At 37.9% G+C, this 21,929-nt stretch overlaps 1 long non-coding RNA gene across 5 annotated transcripts in view; it reads left to right on the plus strand.

Moving 5' to 3' along the window:
* Nucleotides 1–21,929, plus strand: part of LOC141420761 (uncharacterized) — a 146,645-nt gene that overhangs the window by 18,612 nt on the left and 106,104 nt on the right. For all 5 annotated transcript variants that reach the window (XR_012445335.1, XR_012445336.1, XR_012445333.1 and 2 more), the window contains exon 4: nt 12,777–12,934. This is a non-coding gene — a long non-coding RNA (uncharacterized lncRNA). The remainder of the gene's footprint in view (nt 1–12,776; nt 12,935–21,929) is intronic.

Below are 21,929 nucleotides of genomic sequence, written 5' to 3' on the forward strand. Positions count from 1 at the left end.
TGCTTTTAGGTTTTGAGGGTATGTTTGATGAAATTGGGTGCATTGACATTGGGTGCAAACAGGTTGATAATTATTACTTACTTTTGGTCTATTTCCTCTTTTATTAGTATGGAATGTCCTTCTTTATCTCATTTGATCAATGTAGGTTTGAAGTCTTCTTTGTCTTAGATAAGTATTGTTACTCCTGCCTGTTTTGGGGGGCCATTGGCTTGGTACATCTTCTTCCAGCCTTTCATCCTTAGCCTATGCTTATTTCTGTTGGTGAGATGGGTCTCCTGTAAGCAACAAATTGTTGGATCTTCCTTTTTAATCCATTTCATTAAGCGGTGCCATTTGATGGGTGAATTAAGTCCATTAACATTAAGCATTAGTCCTGATAGGTATGTGGTGATTCCTGTCTTAGTTGTTTGAAGGCTTGATTGTGTGTACCTAAGTTGAGGTTACTCTCTACTTTCTTGCTTTTTCTTTTCCTGTGGTTTGGGGCTGCCTGTCTTTTCATGGTTAAATTGGGTTTCACTTTCTGTGTGCCGAATCCCTCGAAGAATCCTTTGTAGTTGTGGCTTTGTGGTCACATATTGTTTTAGATTCTGCTTATCATGGAAGACTTTTATTGCTCCATCTAGTTTGAATGATAGTTTTGCTGGGTAGAGTATCCTGGGGTTGAAGTTATTTTTATTCAGTGCCCACATCTCACCCCATGCTCTTCTTGCTTTTAATGTTTCTGTTGAGAAGTCTGCTGTGATTTTGATGGGTTTACCTTTGTATGTTACTTGTTTTTTCTCTCTTATAGCCTGCAATATTCTTTCCTTAGTTTCTGATCTTGTTGCTTTGATGATGATATGTCGTGGGGTAGTTCTATTTTGATCTGGTCTTTTTGGTGTCCTGGAGGCCTCTTGCATCTGTATGAGTATATCTTTCTCTTGATTTGGGAAATTTTCTGTAATTATTTTTTTAAATATATTATGCATTCCCTTTGCTTGCACATCTTCTCCTTCAATGGCCATGATTCTCAAGTTTGGTCTTTTGATAGAGTCGGTGAGTTCTTGCATTTTCTTTTCACAGGTCTTGAGTTGTTTAATTAATAGTTCTTTGGTTTTTCCTTTAATTACCATTTCATCTTCAAGTTCTGAGATTCTATCTTCTGTTTGTTCTCTTCTGCTGGATTGGCCTTCCGTTTTGTTTTGCAGTTCTGTTTCATTCTTTTTTCTGAGGTTTTCCATATCCTGGCTGGTTTCCTCTTTAATGTTGTCTATTTTTGTCCTGAGTTCATTTATCTGTTTATTCATTGTATTCTCTGTTTCACTTTGGTGCTTATACAGTGCTTCTATGGTTTTCTTTATTTCTTCTTTTGTTTTTTCAAATTCTCTATTTTTGTTGTCTTTGAGTTTCTTGAGTGTCTCCTGTACATTTTGGTTGACCCTATCCAGTATCATCTCTATAAAATTCTCATTGAGTACCTGTAGTATGTCTTCTTTTAAATTATTCTTGTGGGCTTCATTGGGTCCTTTGGCATAGTTTATCTTCATTTTGTTGGGTCTGGATCTGAGTACCTGTTTTCTTCATTCCCCTCTGGTTCCTGTACTAATTTTTTGCTGTGGGGAAACTGGTTTCCCTGTTTTTTCTGTCTTCCCATCATTGTCTTTGGTGTTGTTACTGTCCCTCTACTGTGTGCAATTAAGTATTTTCTAGCTTGTAATAATAACAATGGTAATATTTAGAATGGAAGGGTGAGCTGAGATGGAAAGCAAGAAGTTAAAGAAATGGGAAAAACAAATACACAGACTGGAGGGAGAAAACAGAACAAGGTGTCAGACAAGAAGATTTCAAAGGTATAAACAGGGAGCTTTAGTGTACTAATCGACAGTAAGCTGAACAGACATTAGAGACACAGAGAGATGATTGAAATCAAGAATAAAAAACATAAAGGTAAGAATAAAAGTAAATAATAAGTAAACAAAAGAAAAATCTATTTACAAAGATGTATTAAAATAAAATGAAAAAACAGAAAATTTTAAAAAACCAAAAAACCAAGAAACCTCAAAGTTCAAATGCAGTGAAATCACAGTCTCCAATCCTGGAGATGGTGCCTCAGATGTTGTTCTTTAGTTGTCTCATCAAAGGGGACGCATAAAGAAGAACAAAACTACACACACATGCACAAATATAACCCCACCAACTGTCCCAAGTTCAAATGCAATACAGTTTCAGTAAGTTTTTCAGCTTGCAGGTGTAATTCACTTGTTCTCTCATCAAAGGTAGGGAGACAAAGAGAAAAAAAAAAGAGTCTGGAGACAGTTCTGAGAATGGTTTCTGCAACTGTGGCTTGCCTGCCCGCTGTTATCAGCCTGCTGTTGCTGGAGGCATTATTTATGCAGATCTCTGGGTTGAGCTTAGCACTCACCTGGCCCTGCAGGCTTTGTTTGCTCAGATTTCTCCTGTGCATGAGCCTCTGCTACAAGCTTTTCCCCTTCCAAGCACTGGGAAAGGTGACACTGCACCCGCGTTTTCAGGCCTGCATGTTTATTTACAGTTCATGTGGGAGGTGGGTCTTTCCCCCTCTCCTGTGAGGTTTTCCTCCCACCGCCACTTTCACAAGCTTTCCTGCTCCTGCTTACTTGGTGGTGCTGCTGCTCCTGCCAGCCACCATGTTTGTTTACAGCTCACATGGGAAGTGGGTCTTCCCTCCTCTCTTGTGGAGTTTTCCTCCCTCCGCCACTCTCACAAGCTTCCCCACCCCTGGTTGCTGGGCGTGCACCCCTGCTCCCGTCAGAGGCTCTCTGGCCCGCCCGGCTTGTTTATTTACAGTCCCGGGAAGGATTCCCTTCCCCCAATCTTTGGCGCTCAGTGCGCCCCACCCTCTTTCCTGCATGTCTTATTTGTTCTTATTGCTTACTACTCAGTTTCTCTTTTTTCCCGGGGTGGAGGTCAGTCTGTCCAGGGGGCTATGCTGCTCTGGCCCAGGCTTGTCTGTGGGAGTACCGCAGTACCGTGAAGCTCACCTGGTCCGCTTCTTCCCAAGCCGTCTGGGCACCGGCGACTGGCGGCCCAGGATCCCTCCTTGTTTCTCCGTTTAACGTGAAGTGGAGATTCTCTGAGCCGGCAGGAGGTGTGGAGGGGTCAAAATTATGCCTTTTCTCAGTGATTATGCCTGCAAAGTGTGTGTCTGGCGTCTCTCCAATATTTCACTATAGGAGGCTCTCTTTCTGCTTCCTCCCTCTAGCAGCCATCTTGGAATTCCCCCTAGTTACTTTTCAAATCAGATTTTGTTTATGCCCAGGCTACTTGAACCGACATTCTCCTATTTACACTTCCCATGTAACTGGAATTACAGAAATATACCACCATACCAAGCTGTTGGCTGCAATGGGATCTTGGGAAATTTTTGCCTAAGCTGGCCTTGAACTCAACTCCTCCCAATCTCTGCCCCTTGAGTAGCTAGAATTATATGCATGGACAATCATGTCCAACTATGGTACCAATTTTATAAAGGCAAAGCATAAGAATATATAAATGTAAGGGAGTAATTCGTATGTACAAATCTAAAATCCAGGTTGTTTATCAATAAGAACTCAGTGGAAAAATTAGATTGTGCTTGACAGCAAAGATTATTTGGTTCTAAATTGTAGCAGCTTCTTTACATGGATTCTTGAAAGTTCTGCAATACCAACAACTTACTTAGACATAAGGAGATAATCTGTATTTCTGTACATTTAGGTTAGTTACAGAAACCTGTAAAACCTTTAATCTTTTATTCATATCTTTTAGTAAAGGAAAGTTGTATTTGTTTTGTGGCAAAGTAGATGTCCTTCATTATATAAATATGAAAGAAATAGAAGAATTGGAGATAAGAAGGGAAGTAAAGGGTATTTGGACATACTAAGAATCCAGTAAGGTCATTTGACATTTATGTATATATGATTTCATACATAGGTCCTGGCTTATAACTCCCTCCCCAAGGCAGCTCATAGAAAATAAAGTTATACTCTCCCCCTGCCTTTTTGTTTTGTTTTGTAGCTTGGCCATAAAGATATTCTCTGACCTCCCATATTTGATAGTATGCAATGAGATCCCCATTTCAAAAGTTTTGAAGTAGGTAGGCCACATAGAGAGGCTCAGGCATCTGAGTAGACAGGCCTTGGTGGGTTCCCCTCTCATCCATCAAGAATTTGATCAGACTATGTCCAATCACATTTCTACATGTTGTCCATGTGTATGTAATGAAGTGTCCATAAAAATCCAAAAGGACAGCATCTGGATAGTCCAGACAGCTGACCACATGGATGTTAATGGAGGATGGTGTACCCAGAAAGGCCATGGAAGCTCTTTACCACTTTCTCCTTTATTTGCCTGATGTGTTTCTTCATCTGTATCCTTTGTTGTAATACTCTTTATAATAAATTATTAAATATGTTTCCTTGAGTTCTGTGAGTTATTCAGTTACATTCATGGAAACCAAAAAGAGGGTTGTGGGAAGCCCAATGCATAGCCACACACACCACAGTAAACAACCTGGGGCTTGTGACTGACATCTGAATTGAGTTGGGCAGAGGGGTCAGTCTTGGGGACTGAGTCCTCAACCTGTGGAATCTGATACTGGCACCAGGTAGATAGTGTTAAGTTGGCATTGAATTAGAGGACATATCTGTCATTGCAAAATTACTTGCTTGCTTGTTTGTGTATGGAGAGAAACTCCCACACATCAGGTGTCAGAAGTGACCTGTGTTGTATAGTAGGAGAAACTGAGTTTGAATCTGAGTTTGTTTTTTCTACACAGTCATGAAATTAAAAGGGTAAGTACAAGCCATAAACAAGGCAAGCATAACTGAAAAAAATAGTTACCAGAATAGCAAGGGAGCCAGGTACTTCATGCTTGTAATCCTAGTACTCAGGAGGCAGAGATCAGAAAGATCAAGGTTCAAAGCCAACCACAGGCAAATAGTTTGTGAGATACTAATTTGAAAATATCCAACACAAAACAGGAATGGTGGAATGACTGAAGTGATAGAGTGCCTGCCTAGTAAAAATGAGGCCCTAAGTCCAAACTCCAGTACCTAATAAAAAGATGAATAGTAAAGAGAGTGAGGATAAAGGAGCATTCACTGTGAGGATGGAAGTAGAAAGTAGACGGCAGGTAAGGAAAAACAATAGCTGCCACATTAGCTGAACCCCACAGTCTCAGTAGTATAAACATGGTACAGCATGCTTCTTTTTATTTTCACGTTCAAGAAGGGTATTTTATTCAAGTACTGCACTTCCAGTTAGCAGTTTTGGGAGCCAGACCCCCTTCACCAGGTGGTTCTGTCATTTCCAACACAAGCCTTCCAAGAATGTAGAAGGAATATGGAGAGGGTCAAGTTTCAGAGGTTTTAGGAGCTCAGTGTGGAAGTGACCATTTCACTTATTGGTTAGAAAATAGTCACAGGCCATAATTTCTTTGAGAAAGACTGGAAAATACAGTTTATTTGTGGGCCCAGAAGGAAAAGACAGGTTTGTTACTAACATCTAACAGTCTGTGCCACAACTATTAGTAAGTGAGAGACTCAACAGGGTGTAAAAGGACAGTTAACATAGAAGTGATACCAATGCAAAATGTCTATAGCTGTCATTTTTCTGTGGTAGATGATCCTGGTCTATTGTCACTTCTTAGTTAAGCAGTTATTCTCATCTGGGACATGACCTCTGCTGAGAAACATTTTCTGTTGCCACCATTTTGTGAACAGTGTTACTGGAATTTACTGGTTGTAGAAGTTAAGGATGATGCCAAATACACCACATTGCACTAGACAAAGGATTAAATGGGCCAAAGCACCCCGCATGAAAGGTCAAGAAAATAATGTATGAAGGAAGAAAAAAAAAAAGGCAAATAGAAGGTTAGATACTGTGTTTTAAACTTAGAAATAAAGAAAGTAAGATGTGGCACCACAGAGGCTTTATCTTAATTAAATTATCTTTGTTTTTTTTTTAGACAGGGTCTCAACATGTAACTTAGGCTGGCCTCAAACTCGTGATCCTCCTCCAACAGCCTCCTGAGTGCTAGAATTACAGATGTTACCACTACAGCTAGCTGAGAATGTTTTATAGAACTGGTAATGTAATCTCAATATCTAATGGAGTGTAAAGTGATTACATCTAAAGTCAATTCTCACTGTTTCAGAACACAGCCCTTACATAAAGTGAATCTGCTCTCAGAAAGCCTCTGAAGCTTGTGGCAGGCTTGGAAATTTTTTGATTTCCAATGAGACCAGGCTCAGCAAGGTGAAGCCATTATTTTTAGTCCGGGTGAGTTCAAGGCCCAGGTCCTACTGTTAAATTCTGGTGCCTTTTACAATTCCAAAGGCCAGGCATTTACTTCATAAGGTAGCACCATGTGAAAATGGGCAGCTTGCCTAATAAGATGCAGTGCTTTTCTGGGGTGTCTTCTGTCTTCAGAGACTTCTGTGTCTTTTAATGTCTGCGAATTTGATTAATGTGCCCATCATTCTAAATCTGAATGAGTGTGGGGGTTTGGGATAGGGAATGTCAGCTGTTAGTGTTTTGTGTATGACTATTAGTCTTTAAGTAGCTCAGTGGGGGAGCACAGGCTTAGCATTGTGAAGCCCTTGGTTCAATACTCAGCACCAAAAATAAAATACATAAATATCTCAGTGGAAGTAAACATTTTTGAATGGAGGAAAATCATCAAGCACTTTCTTTTTGTTGGTGAAAGAATCTTATCTAGTTATTTTACTTAAGCCTAACAAAATGATGAGAACTACATAGTCTCAGAAAGGAAGTCAGTCCCAGGGATGCCTAATTCAGTAAGAATTTACCAGCCAAGCTCAGTGGCTCAGCCCATCTGAGTAGCTAGAGATCAGGAGGATCAAGGTTTTAGGCCAGCATAGGCAAAAAAAACCCATGAGACAACAGCTCATCTTAACAACAGCTGGGACTGGAGATGTGTACCCGTCATCCTAGCTATGCAAGGAAGCACAAATAGGAATATTATGGTCTATGTCAGCTTTGGCATAAAATGAGACCCTATCTCAAAAGTAAAGCAATAAAAATGGGCAGGTGGAGTGGCTCAAGTGGTTGAGCAGTTTCCTAGCAAATGCAAAGTGCAAGGCTGTGAGTTCACATTGCAATACCACCAAAAAAAAAAAAAAAAAGAATTGCCAGAGGCCACATGCTTTTCATGACTTTATTGATCAGTTTGGACCACCTGAGGTCACATGGCTCCAGTCTGCTCAGCATGGAGAGTTGAATCTCTAACATGTTGAATTATTGCAGTAAGGAGGAAACACCACATAAGGCAATCCCCAAAAGCCTAAATCACTATATTTTTTCTTCCTTTTGTTTTTTGTTTGCTTGTTTTTTGATGGACTGGGGTTTGAACTCAGGGTTTTATACTTGCCAGACAACACCTTACTACTTGAGCCATACCTCCAGCCCAAAATCCAGATTTTTAAAGGAAGGCTTTAGGAGGATTTTGACTGAGTATTATGACTTTTGGGGTTAATGCAGCTACAATCTTCCTTTCCCTACCTCTCATGAACTTATAGCATTTAGATTAGTTTAAAAAGAAGCCATTTGGAACTGGGGTTATATCTCAGTTTCAGAACACATGCTTCCTGGTTTCAATCCCCAGCACCAAAACCAAAATCCTATAAAATTGCCCCTAATGCATTAAGCTACTTGAGTTTTCGTTTGTTTGTTGTTGTTTGTGGGGACAAACTAGGGCCTCACTCATGCTAAGGAAGTGTTTTAGCTCTGAGCTACACCTCTAGCCCAGGCATATAGTTTTCTGTTTAGTTCTTTTTTTTTTTTTTGGACCCAGGGTCTTTTTCACATGTTATTCAGATGCTCTAGCACTGAACTACACACTCAGCACTCAGAGCCATATACTTGGTTTTTTTTGTTTTTGTTTTTTTGGTGGTACTGCATATATTGAGTGTGAGTTTATATCTTTATTGCATATATTGAGTGTGAGTTTATATGTGTTAGTATCTGCATGAGTGTGAATATGTGAGTGTGTATGTTTGTTAATGTGTGTGAATGACTGTGTGTTTGTGTGTATGAAATTTAGCAAGTGTATGACATTGTGCGAGTGTTTGTGTGTATTTCTGAATGTGTGTGGCTGTTTGTATGTGTGTGAATGGATGTGAGTGTGTGTATGAATTGATGTCTGTCACTGTATGTGGGTATGTGTGTGAATATATGTGTGAGTGTATGTGTGTATGATTGTATGTGTGCATGACTTGTATGATTGCATGTGCAAGTGTGTGGGAGAGTGTATGTAAGTGTGTATGTAACTGTGCAAGTGTGTGACAGTGTGCATGTGTGAGTTTGCATATGTGTATGTTTATGTGTGTGAGTTGTGTGTCTGTGAATAAGTGTGTATGAGTGAGTATGTGTGTGAGAGTGTATGTGTGTATATTTCACTGTGTGTATTGTGTGTATATGTATGTGTGAGTGTGTCTGCATATGTATGTATGTGAGTTTGTTTGTTTCAGAGTGTATGCATTTGTATATGTGTATGTGATTTAGAGTATGTGATTTTGCAAGTGTGTAGTTATATGAGTGCATGTATGTATGTGAGTTTATGATTGTGTAAGTGTGTGTGTATGTGAGATGATGTGTGTGTGAGTGTAAGTTACAGGTAAGAGAAACCAAAATTTCATATTCTATTTAGGCCAATAAATGATTTGAAGTTTTAAAATTATTTTAAATTTCACATACTTAAATCAGAACACTCTAGGTGTATTATTTATATAGTGAATGGTTTCTATATGTTGGTAAACTAAGATGACAGTCATCAGAGTTGATCATACTCTGGGTGGCATAATACACTTGGCCAACCAATAAAATCCTGTGTGTGAGTGTATGAATGTGTATATGTGTGTATGTGTTTGAATGAGAGTGTGTTTGTGAGTGTATGAGTATGTATGCATGAGTGTGAGTATATATGTGTTAGTATCTGCATGGGTGTATATATGTGAGTGTGTATATGTGAGCATGTATGTTAATGTGTGTGAATGACTGTGTGTGTGTGTATGTGAGTTTATGAAATTTTGCAAGTGTATGAAATTGTGTGAGTGTTTGTATGTGTTTCTGAATGTGTGTGGCTGTTTGTATGTGTGTGAATGGATGTGAGTGTGCATGAATTGATGTCTGTCACTGTATGTGGGTATGTGTGTGAATATATGTGTGAGTGTATGTATGATTGCATGTGTGGGTGACTTGTGTGATTGTGCAAGTGTGTGGGAGAGTGTATGTAAGTGTGTGTAATGTGCAAGTGTGTGACAGTACATGTGAGTATGTATGAGTTTGCATGTGTGTATGTTCATGTGTGTATGTGAGGTGTGTGTATGACTGAGTGTGTATGTGTGTGAGTGTATGTGTGTGTTTCTCTGTGTGTGTATTGTGTGTATATGTGTGTATGAGTGTGTCTGCATATGTATGCATGTGAATTTGCATGAGTGTGCATGTTTCAGAGTGTATGCATGTGTGTATGTGGATGTGATTTAGAGTGTGTGATTTTGCAAGTGTGTAGTTATGTGAGTGCATGTATGTGTGTGAGTTTATGATTGTGTGAGTGTATGTGTATGTGAGAGGATATGTGTGTGAGTGTATGTGTGTGAGGGTGAGAATGTATGTGTGAATGTATGTGTGTATGTGAATGTCTATTGGCAAGTGAGATATTCATGGTAGTATTTGAACTCCACATATCTCTGTTAAGTGAGTTCAATTGATTCAGCTAGGCTATTTATGAGCCACACTTTTGAAAAGTATTACCAAAAGTAAACTGTGTAGTGTGGGACTTTCTGTGTCAAACTGTATTCCTTCAACTGTGAATACAAAGATAATACATTCTGGTGCCTTTTCCTGAGGACCTTGGATGAGGATGGAAAAAAAAAACATAGTTAACATGGAATGGCATAAATGCTAAAACAGAAGTACTTATATAATGAATATTTACATCTTTATTGTAGAAATGAAGATTTTATACTATAGGGTCCAGAGCTAGAGGCTCTAATCCCAGTGTGGTGTTAGGAGGACAAGGAAGAGTTTATTTATCATATTAAGGGAAAACTGTTGAAAAGTAAATGCAGAATTTTAAATAATTCATACTAACCTTTTCAGCATTCACTTGCAATAGACAACCCTGTTTGATTGGGACTTGATTCTTTTTACCATTAAGGGACAGAGGCAGGGTGAAATAGAAGTTTAAAAAAATAACCAAGATGACTTAGTTTCCCATTATATTGTCAGCTTTTATAAAGAAATTTGTGTATTTGCTACTGAAGTATGTAGGTTTTGTGTGTGCACTTAGTCACATAGTTGTCCTTTGTTAACTTATTTATAGGTCCCCAAAGAATATATTTTTGTTATCTCTTTTGTTAGGATGTAAACACTGTTAAAATAACTTTCAACTTAAAAAGTAGCTCTATTACCTAATATTTTTTGAAAGATCTTCAATTGTATATTTTGGAAAAGGTAGATATAAGAACATGAAATGCTAACATCCTAGTTTGAGTTAGTAATATACGGGCAGTGAACTTAGTTCCATGGGGTTTCAGTAGTTATATCTGGTCCTTTATTTATAGATACAAATTATTCTACTGCTAAGTTACAGCTACTTGTTTCATCTTCCAACCTCTACATTTGAATGTTCTTTTTCAAGGTTTCATGAAGAGACTTCTCTCCTTTATTCCCATCTAGCGATGTGCATTTTCTAAAGACCTTGGAGCCACTGTCAAATGCTGTGAAGAGAAATGTATCCAGATGAACATTATCCCTGTGCTGCAGGAGCTGTCATGTTTCTGGATCTCAGCCATTTCTTCTTTCTTTATCCAGAAGACATTGACCACACTCTGAGAGATGTACATTTACAACAGATAATAGTTTTATTCTTTTGTCAAGGAGTTTTTTTAAAATAACACATGTAAATTCTCTGAATGCTATTTGCTTGTATTAATAGTTAACATTATTCAATCCTGGTAGTTCAGGTGCCTACATCATGGAACTTTGTGGGGAAATGTGTTATTAACAATTTTGTTGAAATTAATTCCAAAATTAATTTCATTAAAAATTCAGCTTTTTATCCAAAAAATGTTAACTTGGCATGGCAGTGAGTGCCTGCCTTTCCCAGTGACAATGAAAAGCATAAAGATAGGAAGATTGTGTCCAGGCCTGCCTGGGCAAAAAAGTCAAGACCATATTTCAAAAATAACCAGAGAAAAAAGTGCTGGAGGTATGGCTCACGTGACAGAGCACCTGCCTTGCAAGTGCAAAAACCCTGAATTCAAGCCCCAGTATGGCAAACCCCTCCTCTAACCAAAAAAACCTACTGTACAAAGTCACATAGTGTTATCACTATTTCTAATGTGCAGTATAATGCAATTAATTAAGAGGGTAAACACTACTGAGTGTCTTTTACCTGAAAAAGTGAAAGACTTCAAAGTTTCTAGGAGCACCAAATGCTTTTTAAACTCCTGGGAGATGTGAAATCTCTACAATGCTTCATCTCTCATGGCTCTTTGTATTTTGCAGTGATGCTTTTTTCCTTTCTATTCACAATGATACTTTATAATTTATTGAAATTTTTCATATGTTTGAGTTTTATGTTATACAAGAAATACCAACTCTTCATTACTCTGTCATTAAACAAAGATCTGCTTTTTCACTACATGGATTTTTAGTGAACATGTGTATTTAGGGATTTATTTTTCCTAGTGAATCAAATTTCCAATCTTACTGTGAAATTTCTGTGTTTTATTCAATCATCTTTATGTCACTTCTTGCTTACCTAATTGCTTTTTAGCTTTTACCTGTTTCTTAGCAATGTTATAAGGGATTTTTCTAACTTTCCTGACTATGAAAAGCCAATATAGCTACTTTAGACAAAACCTTAAGTAATTTCATACAATTAGACTACATGATCTTACTTTTTACCTTTTTTGCACTATTATTTCAGCTACAGTCAAAATTATTTTATATTTAAAAATGTAATCATATTTATTTACTCATTATATAAACTTAAGTTATATGTAAGACAAACTGAAGTTTCACATTGTATTTAGGTGTATAAATAAGTGATTTGAAGTTTTAAATTTATTTTGAGTTACACATATTTAAATCAGCACACTCTAATGGTATTATGCATGTAGTGAAATGTTTCCATAAGTGGATCAACGAAGATGACACTCTTCAGAGTTGATCATATTCTGGGTGGCATAATACACTTGGTTTTATTGACACACAATAAAACCCTGTGTGTCAGTGTGTGTGAATGTGTGTATATATGTGTGAGAGTGTGTGTGAATGTGTTAGTGAATATGTGTGTGAGTGCCTTGAGTGTGTGTGTGTGTGTATGTATATGTGTTTGGGTGTGCTTGTTAGCATTCTTGTGTGTTTCTGTTGTTAACTTATTTATAGGTCTTAATAATATATTCCTATTTTCATTTTTATAATATTTTAAAACTTTTAAAATAATGTTCAACATAAGAAATAACTACATTACCAAATATTTTGTAAGGTTCAACTTAAAAAAATAGGCATATTACCAAATATTTTAAAATAAACCTCTATTTTACGTTTTTCACAATGTAGGTAAAAGAGCATGAAATGCTAACTTGCCAGTTTGAATTCCATAGGTTTTTCAGTAGTTTTAGCTGTTTCTTTATTTGTAGGTTCAAATTGTTTTACTAATAATGTACATGTCTCACCCTTCCAAACCACATTTGAATGTTCCTTTTCAAGGTTTTATGAACATAGTTCTCTCTTTTCTTCCCATCTAGTGATGTGCATTTTATAAGTACCTTGGAGCCACGGTCAAAAGCTGTAAAGAGAAATGGACCCAGAAGTACCATTATCTCTGTGCTGCAGGAGCTGGCACTTTTCAGGATTTCAGGCACTTGTCTCTGTCCAGAATACATTAACCAAGCTCCTGAGCAATGTAAGTTTACAACAGATAATAGCTTTAATCTTTTTTCAAGGTGTTTATTTAAAATAACACATGTATATTCTCTGAGTGCTGGTTTTCTTTTATTAATAGTTCACATTATACAATCCTGGTTATTCAGATAACTTTGCCCTGTGCCTTTGCAGAGAAATGCATTATTAACAATTTTGTTGAAATTGATTCCCAAAAGTTATTTCCTCAGAAATTGAACTCTTTATCCAAAAAAAAAAAAAGTTAAACTTGGCATTGCCGTGTGTGCCTGCCTTTCCCAGTGACAATGAGAAGCATAAAAATAGGAAGATCATGTCCAAGCCTGACTGGGCAAAACAAGCAAGACCATATTTCAAGAATAACCAAAGAGTAAAGTGCTGGAGGTGTAGCTCAAGTGACAGAGCACCTGCCTAGCAAGTGCAAAAACCCTGAATTCAAGCCGAGTACAGCAAACCTCTCCTCTAACCAAAAAAACCTACTGTACAAAAACCCATAGCGTTATCACTATTTCTAATGTGCAGTATAATGCAATTCATTAAAAGGGTTACACTACTGAGTGTTTTTTACCTGAAAAAGTGAAAGACTTCAAAGCTTACAGCAGCATCAAATACTTCTTAAAGTCCTGGGAGATGTGATGTATTTGCTGTGCTTCATCTGTCTTGGCTGTTTGTAATTTAGTGGTATTTTTTCCTTTCTTTTCCTTTCTTTTCCCAGGGTTATTTTATAATTTAATGAAAAATTTTATACGTGTGAGTTTTACATTATACAGGAAATATCAACTCTTCACTAATTTGTCATTAAACAAAGATATGCTTTTTCACTACTTAGATTTCTGGTGAAAATGTGTATTGTGTGATGTCTTTCTCCCTAGTGAACTGAATTTCCAATCTTACTGTGAAATTTCCATATTTTATTCAATCATCTTTGTGTCACTTATTGCTTACCCAATTGATTTTCGATTTTACCTGTGTCTTAGCAATGTTATCCATGTTTTTTTCTATCTTTTCCAGATTTATCAAAGTCAAATATAGCTACTTTAAACAAAACCTTAAGCAAGTTTGTACAGTTAGACTTTATGATCTCACTTTGTGTCTTTTTTGTGCTGTTATTTCATCTAAAATCAAAATTATTTGATATTCACAAATGTAATCCTATGTCTTTACTTACTGTAGAAACTTAAGGTATTGGTGAGACAAACCAAAATTTCATATTATATTGTAGTTTATAAATTATCTGAAGTCAGCATCTTCAATGTAACCCCTTATACTGAGTATCAGTGACACTTCCTTTATGTCCACCAAGCCATCTATCTTCAGAAAATATAAGCTAGGAGCTCATAATGCATATAAAAACCCAATATGTATGTTTCTTTCAGAATTGCTTCTAGAACCTGTTAGCACAATACCCTCTGATGTTCAGCTCCCAACACAATCTCCCAAACTCCACTGTAATCAGACAACTGTAACTATAGTGGAAGTCAAAGACTTAAGGAAGACTATAGCCATTGAGAAGGGTATCAGGGAGACAAGTGCCTGGTTGGAATGGATCAAATATTCCATCCTCACTCTAAATAAAAAATATTGTTATGCATGTGCATCAGGGAGACCAGAACTCCACGTTGTCCCCTTTCCCCTGGGATGCACCACAAACCCTGATGTATTAACATATATGGTTTCCCTCTTGCAAGATAGGACAGCCATGTGGCAATAGGTCTTGCATAACCTTGTCACTACTGTTCCCCTTGGTTAATGAATCTTAAAGGCTAAAGCCACCTCAGTCAGTCAAACCCCCACTTTGAAACTCTAACTATACCTCATGCCTTTGTAGGTCAGAGGAGAAATTGGAGTTCTGGGAAATGTATCAGGGTGCAGTGAAGGCTGATCTTTGAAGAGGTAGCCAATAAAACATCTCTAGCTGTTGCCAGGATACACATCAGGTGGTATTGAGATGGACCTTTACTTTAGATTCTTCCAGTCAAATGGAATGGGACTTGTATTTTAGCCCAATTGACTTTCCCTTTCACCTTGGCATTTCAAAGCCCCAAACCCTCTCAAAGAGGAAACAAAAAAGATATCTTACTTCCCCTTATAGGTCATTCAACTCTCACAATAATATAGATGCTATTGGGGTCCCACGAGGAGTTCCTGATGAATTCAAAGGAAGAAATCAAATATCTGTAGTCTTGAATCAGCATTGTTTTGGTGGTATATGATCAATAAGAATGTGGACTGGATTAATTACATCTAGTATAAACAAGAGAGTTTCAAGAACTACATTTGAGATGCATTAAAGGGAATGACAGGTCAGTTAGTAAAATGACATGGGAAAACTGAATGGCTCTGAACATGATTCTAACAGAGAAAGGGGAGGGGGTGTTTTATTGGATATGAATGTTGTACACACATCCCCAACAATACAGTCCCAGATGGAACTATAACCAAGGGTCTCCAGGCTGGAGAGCCCTATCAAATGAACCAACCAAAAGGTCAGGAATAAATAACTGGTACACTAGCCGGCTGGAATAGTGGTTTGGAAAATGGAAAGGAATAATGGCCTCAATTTTAACATCCCTTATTGTTGTATATGGAGCCCTCACCTTAATTGGGTGCTGTATTATACTCTGTATGCAAGGATTGAAATTTTGGGTCATAGAAACTGCTCTAGCTAAACAAATTCCTCTGTCACTCCAGTTGTTGTTAAGCACAGGTGAGATAGAAAGTAAATTTATGTTAAAGGAGCTTGAAGAAAAGAATATGATGTAAAGATGGGTAAATTTTGAGAAAATAGTCTTTTTCTATCAACATGCGTGTCACCATTTTAATTGCTTGTATTTGTGGCTTCTTTGGATGTTTCTGTCCTCTCATGGTTTTGTGTGCTCTCATTTTCTGTGTGCATAATTCCTTGTAGAATCCACTATCCTGGTGGTCATATTTTTGTTTCTGTTTATTGTGGAAGACTTTTATTGCTCCATCAATTTTGAATGATAGTTTTGCTGAGTAGAGTATGGTTGGACTGAAATTATTTTCTTTCAGTGCCAAAATACCTCTCTCCATGCCCTTCTTGCTTTTAAGGTTTCTGTTGAGAATTCTGCTGTTATTTGATGGGTTTACATTTATAAGGTATTGGTTTTTTTCTTTCTTACAGCCTTCAAAATTCTTTCTTTGTTGTCTGTGCTAGTTGATTTAATCATTATATACCATGGAGAGGTTCTATTTTGGTCAAGTCTGTTTGGTGTCCTGGAGGCTTCCTGTACCTGAATGGGCAAAACTGCCTTGAGATTTTGGAAATGTTCTGTTATTATTTTATTGAATATATTACATATTCCTTTGGTTTGCACCTCTTCTCCTTTGTCAATGCCCATGATTCCCAGGATTCATTTTTTGATGGAGTATCTGAGATCTTGAATATTCCTTTCATTGCTCTTGAGTTTTTGATTAAGAATTGTTGTTTTCTTTAATATCTATTTTATCTTGAGCTCTGAGATTGTGTCTTCAACTTGTTCTACTCTGCTGGAGTGGCCTTCCACTATGTTTTTTGTTAGACTAAAGGGACCTTTTATTTACAGGATTTCCATTTGATTCTTTTTTCTGAGATTTTTCAGATCAACTACTCTTTTATATCTTGTGTTGTCTTCTTTATTTCATATACCTCTTCTTTTATAGTGTCCTTTGTTTTACTTTGGTGTTTGTTGAAGTCCTCTCTGAGTTCATTTAGATGTTTCTGTGTGTTCACAAGTTTTTATTTGTGGTGTCTTGAAATATCTTGAGTGGATCGCTTACCTTCTGGTTAGCCATGTCTCATAGCTTCTCCATGTGTTTCTCAGTGATCTCTTCCATGATTTCCTCTTTGAGAGATTTTAATGGGCATCACTGGGCTCATTAGTGATATTTATCATTATTTTCTTTGGATCAGGAACCTGGTATCCATTTTCTTCTTTGCTCACTAAATTATCCATTGAATTGATTTTTTGAGTAGTGTAGTTTCCTTCCCTTCTTCTCCCCACCAATGTAATTGGTGCTACGAAACTATGTTTTTGATTGACTACTTGGTTTTAATTGCCTGTTTTCTTTCCCCTGATTTGATGTTTGTATTATGACTGGCTTAGTTTTTAGACAGGTTGAAGTGCTATTTCTGTCCCTGGCCTGGAGATGTAAATTAGCAGTAACAAATTCACAGGTTCAATGCCAGACCAGTTGTTTACATATTATATAGAAACCCCCTTAGTGATAATAATTACAAAAAGTGGGAGTTGGGGGGATATTGTTTATTTGGCTACAGGTTGAAACTTGGATAATTAGTAGAGGTGATGATGAAAGGAGGACCTGAAAGAGCTTTGGGGGCTGCTGGGTTTTATGGCTCTTGTGTGTGATTATGGGTATATCCACTGTTGCATGGAGGGTACTTATGTCAGGGATTGCAGGGGATATAAGGGGTGTATGTTAATTGAGTCAGTAGGTGGTGAATGTGTAGGAGGGAGAGGAAATGTGGGGATAGGTTGGGGAATGATAGGAGGGGAAGGCAAATACAGTGAAAAGAGTGGATGAGAAGTGGCAGAAAGGGTACTTGGAGGGGAGAACAATGGATTGCAGCACAAGAAAACTAGAGAAAGTAAAGGCAGCATGAATAGGGAGAAGAAACTAATAATGGAAAAGCTAATACTACAAGAAAAATACAGATACAACAACAACAAAATGTACAGATGGCTTGGTAAAATTTCTGGACTTATTGCTTTGGCATCCAGTCCTGATATTGGTAGTTGGTATTCTGGGCTTTGTGGGGAACAGTGCTGTCCCTCTGGTCAGACAGCTTGGGAAGAGATGGCTTTTTTTCAGCATTCCTTGGTCTTATGAGCTGTCTGTTATAAGCAGAAGCTCTGAATTAGTCTCACCAGATGACTAGCTTATGAGCAGTATTTGGTTTCTTCTTTTCACAGGACAGGTTGCAATTGGGACCTAAGGTTACTCACTGCCAGCTTGTCCAAGGTGTTCTTATCTGTTGTTTTTTTCACAAAGTGGCAGCTGCATTGCCCTACCACTGCAACTCTGGTCAGTTACTCCCCCAGCAAGGTGGAGCAATTCAGTTTTGAGTACCACCCTCAGTCCCAACAGACTAGCTCAACAATCCACCACGGCCCTGTTTTGGGAGGTTGGCTTATCACCCCACCTTCACTCTCAGCCTTTGTGCCTCAGCCCACCTCTGCTCAGTGATAGTCCAGATCTTTGGGAATTTGGCTTGTCACACCATCTGGTTTTTAGCCCTTGTTCCTTGTTTTACCTTAGTTCACTGAGAGCTCATCTCCTTGTGCCTCTGGCATTCTCAGAGGCAGGATCAATGTTCCACTCCACCCCCACTGTCAGTGTTTGACTACAATTCCTTTTTTATGCTTTTCAGTTTTGTTTAGGGGAGAGTTCAATATGCCCAGGTGTTGCTCTGGATTATGTCCTCAGGGGGAGGTTAGGGGAGTCACGTGCAGTGCATGTTGCTCACCTGTTGGGTCTGCAGCTTATGCAGGCAGCTTTGAAAGAAAATGTTGGGGAGAACTGGGATGGCTTTTCTCTCAAGGCAGATACTTATTGGGACTGGGTTCCATCCAGAGGGGTGTAGGTATGCTTTACATGGGTTACATGTTCAGGGTGTTGCAGGGTTTGATTCTGATCGATGCTGTATCTTCTACTTATTAAAAAAGAAAAAAAAAAGGGAGAAACAGCAAGGGGGTTTTTCCCAGTGCAGACATGCCATATTGTCTGTGCAATGCCAGGATTTTCCTGCTATTAGGTGAAATTCCAAGCTGCTTTAAGGGACAGTCCTTGAATATTTTGTGCTCCTAATGTATTGGCAGTTGTTACTTTGGCTAGAAACAATCACAATTACCCAAGTGTATCTCCCACATCACACAGAGTTTTCTGGGTTTGTGGAGGTCAGGAATTTTGACTCCCTACCCTATCTGTCATCTTGGATCGCCTCCAGATATGTTAATACTTTAATAACTTAAACATGCAGACACAGCACTTAGTGATGTACTTTTCAATTGCATAATGTTAGTGAGTAGCAGCCACACAAACAGATGGAACCCTTCAGATTTAATAATGCTATTGAGGGAATATCTATAACACTTAATGAAATTGAAGCAGCAATAAAAAGTCTCCCAAAAAAGAAAAGTGCAGAACCTGACATCATCTCAGCTGAATTCTACCAGACCTTCAAAGAAGAACTAATACCAACACTCCTTAAACTCTTCCATGACATAGAAAGGGAAGGGACACTGCTCAACTCATTCTACAAAGCCAATATAATACTCATCCACAAACCAGAAAAGGATAGATCCAAAAAGGAAAACTACAGATCTCCTTAATGAACATTGATGCAAAAATCCTCAAAATAATGACAAACTGAATCCAACCACCTATCAGAAAGATCATTCACCTTAACCAATTTGGATTCATCCCAAGAATGCAAGAAGAGTTCAACATATGCAAAGCAATAAAGGTAATACAGCACATTAATAGAAGCAAAGATAAAAACTATTTGATCATCTCAATAGATGCAAAAAAAACCTTTGATAAGATTCAACACCACTTCATGATAAATGCTCTAAGAAAACTAGGAATAGAAGGAATGTACCTCAACGTTATAAAGACTATACATGAGAAACATATAGCCAGCATCATACTTAATGGGGGGGGGGCAAACTGAAACCATTCTCCCTAAACTCAGGAATGAGACAAGGGTGCCTACTCTTCCCACTCACTCTGTAATTCCTAGCCAGAGCAATAATGGAAAAAGAAGAAATAAAAGGAATACAAATAGGTAAAGAAACAGTCAAAATATCCCCATTTGCAGAAGACCTGATCCTATTCCTCAATGACCCAAAAAAATTCCCCCTCAAAACTCCTAGACAGCATAAACAGCTTCAGCAACGTAGCAGGATACAAAATCAACTTACAAAAATCAGTAGACTTTCTGTACACCAATAGTGAACAAATTGAGAAAGAATATAGGAAAACAACTCCAGTTAAAATAGCCCAAAAATCCCCACAAATATGTAAGAGTAAATTTAACAGAGGACATAAATGACCTCTGTAAGGAGAACTACAAACCACTGAAGAAAGAGATCAAGAAAGAGTAGAGAAGATGGAAAGATCTCCCATGCTTATGATTGGCAGAATCAACATGGTAAAAAAATGTCTATGCTATCAAAAGCAAACTACATTTCGTTCTTCCTCATGGCTGCATAAAATTCCATTGTGTATAAGTACCACATTTTCTTAATCCATTCATCGGTGGTGGGGCATCTTGGCTGTTTCTATAACTTGGCTATTGTGAATAGTGCCGCAATAAACATGAGTGTGCAGTTGCCTCTGGAGTAACCTGTGTCACAGTCTTTTGGGTATATCCCCAAGAGTGGTATTGCTGGATCAAATGGTAGATCAATGTCTAGCATTTTAAGTAGCCTCCAAATTTTTTTCCAGAGTGGTTGTACTAGTTTACATTCCCACCAATGGTGTAAGAGGGTTCCTTTTTCCCTGCATCCTCGCCAACACCTGTTGTTGGTGGTGTTGCTAATGATGGCTATTCTAACAGGGGTGAGGTGGAATCTTAGTGTGGTTTTAATTTGCATTTCCTTTATTGCTAGAGATGGTAAGCATTTTTTCATGTGTTTTTTGGCCATTTGAATTTCTTCTTTTGAGAAAGTTCTGTTTAGTTCACTTGCCCATTTCTTTATTGGTTCATTAGTTTTGGGAGAATTTAGTTTTTAGAGATCCCTATATATTTGGAGAACATCATTGAGTGAGGTTAGCCTGGCCCAAAAGACCAAAAATCGTATGTTCTCCCTCATATGTGGACATTAGATCAAGGGCAAACACAACAATGGGAGTGGACTTTGAGCACATGATAAAAGTGAGAGCACACAAGGGAGGGATGAGGATAGGTAAGACACCTAAAAAATTAGCTAGTGTTTGTTGCCCTCAATGCAGAGAAACTAAAGCAGGTACCTTAAAAGCAACTGAGGTCAATAGGAGAAGGGGACCAGGAACTAGAGAAAAGGTGAGATCAAAAAGAATTAACCTAGAAGTTAACACACACGCACAGGAAATTAATGTGAGTCAACTCCCTGTATAGCTATCCTTATCTCAACCAGCAAAAACCCTTGTTCCTTCCTATTATGGCTTATACCGTCTCTACAACAAAATTAGAAATAAGGGCAAAATAGTTTCTGCTGGGTATTGAAGGGGTAGGGGGGAGAGGGAGGGGGCAGACTGGGTGGTAAGGGAAGGGGTGGGGGCAGGGGGGAGAAATGACCCAAGCCTTGTATGCACATATGAATAATAATAAAAAAAGCAAACTACATGTTCAATACAATTCCCATAAAAATTCCAATGACATTTATCACAGAGATTGAAAACCTACCCTAAAGTTCATTTAGAAACACAAAAGAATAGTAAGAACCAAGGCAATACTGAGCAAAAAGAGCAATCCTGGAGGTATCACAACACTCAACTTCAAACTATACTGCAGGATCATAGCAATAAAAACAGCATGTTAGTGGCACAAAAACAGACATGAAGACCAGTGGAACAAAATAGAGGACCCGGATATGAATCCACACAACTATGTACTTGGTTACCTATTTTTTTTTTAAATTCTATTTCTATACCAAAATGCAATGAATTACATGAGTGTAAAATTGGGGAATGGTTTTGGAATGGGAGGGAGTCATGACAGGAGATAGTGAAGCAGGGACTGAATATGATCAAAGTACTTCATAAGCATGTATGGAAATAGATTGAGGAATTCCATTAATTTTTTTTAAGTGGGGAGATAAGAAGAGTAATACAGATGGTGAATTTAACTAAATTACATTATTTCCATGCATGCATGTAAAAATCACCGTGAAGCCCCTTTGTACTACAGGTACACACTAAAAAAGAGAGAGAATTTATTATTCATATTCTCTTGTGGAAAAAAATTCTCTTTATTTCTTTGTACAATGATGCAT

The sequence above is a fragment of the Castor canadensis genome, chromosome 2, assembly GCF_047511655.1.
Source record: "Castor canadensis chromosome 2, mCasCan1.hap1v2, whole genome shotgun sequence".
Lineage (NCBI taxonomy): Eukaryota > Metazoa > Chordata > Mammalia > Rodentia > Castoridae > Castor > Castor canadensis.